The 2,450-nt window shown below is 45.6% G+C and overlaps 1 long non-coding RNA gene across 1 annotated transcript; it reads left to right on the forward strand.

Annotated features, from left to right (window-relative positions):
* Positions 1-554: 554 nt before the first annotated feature.
* Positions 555-1,199, forward strand: LOC121875818. Its single transcript, XR_006090673.1, has 3 exons — positions 555-615; positions 710-803; positions 1,144-1,199. It is a non-coding gene; the product is annotated as an uncharacterized LOC121875818 (long non-coding RNA).
* The last annotated feature ends 1,251 nt before the right edge of the window (positions 1,200-2,450 follow it).

Below are 2,450 nucleotides of genomic sequence, written 5' to 3' on the forward strand. Positions count from 1 at the left end.
CTACTTAGTCGAGGAACCGTACCCATAGCTGACTGACGCCCGCCTCACAAGGGGTCACAGCCGAAGTGGGGGTGCCGGCGGTAGAGCGGTACCACTCTCGCCTCGCAAGCGGGACGTCTCGGGTTCGATTCCCGGGCCGGTGGAAAGTGGGTTGGACACACTTCCTAGACCCCCTGTGTCCCTGTTGACCTAGCAGTAAAGTAGGTACCAGTTGTAAATCGAAAGTTGCGAATTCGTATCTGGGGAAAGTCGTCGGAGCTAGCCGACAAAATGTTAAAGACTGGAGGGTTGTATGCCCTTGACATAAAATGCTATGATCCTTTAGGCAAGCACAAAGTTGGCATGCTGCCTAGTTGGGCGGTGTAGGCGCTTGTGCCCTTCACCTTGCATGGGAATAAGGGGGGGGGGGTGAGGGGGGATGCCCCTCGGCCCCTCCCATTCTCCAAAAGTGTGATAATGAGAAATCGAAAAATGTTAGAGTAGAATATAGTGTTGTGTTGACTGTATCGACTAACCAAGAGGAAGTATGGTCGCCATCCAGAGGTGGGGGAGAAGTCGATGTTGGAAAGGAGCCAAGTGTTGTAACCAGTCGCCGTGTGCAGCATGTGCTAAAAGGTAATGTATACTGTTAAGTGGTTGAAGGTGGGGTGTGTTTGATATGAAGAGGGACTTTGGTCGTGGTTATTGATGTGGTAATTGTTTTGTACAGGAGTTGTTGCAGTCCAGAAGACGTGATTGGTGTGTGATAATCCAGAGGGACATTAACGCTCGACTGAATGTTGGAAATGAGAGGCAGTAAAGGTGTAAGTATTGTTATTGAAGTTGTACGTATACTTTGTTATAATTTGAAGAGTAGGGCATTTGTAACATTGACGTATTGTTTTTTGTTTTCATGTTGGTGGTGGAGGAATATGGGCGAATTGTGGAGAGGAGCGCGTCGACACTGGATACGGTGATGTGAAATTGTGCAATGTATTATTTGAAGGTGAGTTGTTATTGTATTTGAAAGTTGTAGGTAAAGTTTGTTATAAGAGGCAAGTGATATAGGAGTTTTTTCGGGTAGCAGTACCCAGTGATGTTTAAAGTTGGGAGAAATAAGCATGGTGCATTATGGAGGTTGTGTGAAAGGTTTCTGTTTTTCAGGTTTGAGGATGGAGTGGTGGTGGGTAGTGCCGTAACCAGGTTGGACTACTACATGTATGGGGCTGTGCAATGGACTGTGTTGAGGAGAAGAAGCAGCAGCAGTAGCAGCGGCGGCGGCGGAAGCAGCAGTGGCGGCAGTTGTTTAAGATAAGTAGTGTGGTGTGGTGCATCGTGAATTGTTTGTGATAGTTTAGGGTCATAGTGAATTTAGTTGTAAGAAATTGAGTATAATGTAATTGTTGGAAGACGTGTATAGTGATGTAAATTGTAGGTTAGTTTTGGATTAGTATATGTGGAGAATGGATGTAGCAGGTAATAGAAATGTTGGGACTAGTGTAGAGGCATATATATATAATTGGTGAGTGGCGTTGGAGCGGTTTAGGGCGTGAAAGGTTTATGAATTGTTGTGGGGGAACTAATGTGTTTGTTTTTTTAGGCCGGATTGGAGTGGTAAGCGGCAGTGATGGTGGAAGAGCCAGTGGTTATTCGGCGACGGAGATGGGAGCGAAAGGGTAAGGAGCCGATTGTTTGTGTTAAAGAGGAAGCGTTTGTTTGAATTTGGTTAAGATGAAAGGTGAATTTGTTGTGGGTATGTATTGTAATTGTATAGAAGTTAGTTGGTAGCAGGCTAGTATTGTTGTTACACACTGGAGGCTGTGTAATGATTGGTACTAGCCTTGGTGAATGGTTTGTAGTAGAGTATGTGTATGTTGGTATTTGTAGCGGTTTAAAAGGAAGCAATTTGGTTTTGGTAGATATGTCTAAGAGAGTGTATGCATGAACACTTTTTGGAATGGTGTTTATTATGGATGTTTTTTTTTTCAGTGGAGCGAGTGGTGTAGGGTATGTTCCTCGTGGTAAGAGTAAGGAAGGAGACGACCAAGTATTGTGCATTTACCTCGGCGGTTACGAAGAAAGGAAGAGGCACGTCGACGACGGAGCCGGGAATAACCGCGGAGGTTGCTCCATACCAAGAGATAGTGTTTTTGTGGGTGAATTATTTGAGCAATGATAGTTTGCCCAGAAGTGTGGCCGTGAAGTGTATATTGTAGGTAGTATAAGAAGAGCACCATGAAGAGTTTCCCGAGTGACGAAGCCGACGGGTGGACTGCATTTGATAGAAAAGGCCATTACGAGTTGACCTCCATTGTTGTGTTTTGTCGGTTTCAGATTGAAGCGACGGGGCGAAGTCAAGTCGCTGTAAGGAGCCGAGAAGATGATGTCCTGTTAAAGTATAGCCGTCGTCCCTGTGACTGGAGCCGAGAAGAAGGCGTCCTGTGAACGTATAGCCGTCGTCCCATTGACTG

The sequence above is a fragment of the Homarus americanus genome, unplaced genomic scaffold (genome assembly GCF_018991925.1).
Source record: "Homarus americanus isolate GMGI-L3 unplaced genomic scaffold, GMGI_Hamer_2.0 scaffold40340, whole genome shotgun sequence".
NCBI lineage: Eukaryota > Metazoa > Arthropoda > Malacostraca > Decapoda > Nephropidae > Homarus > Homarus americanus.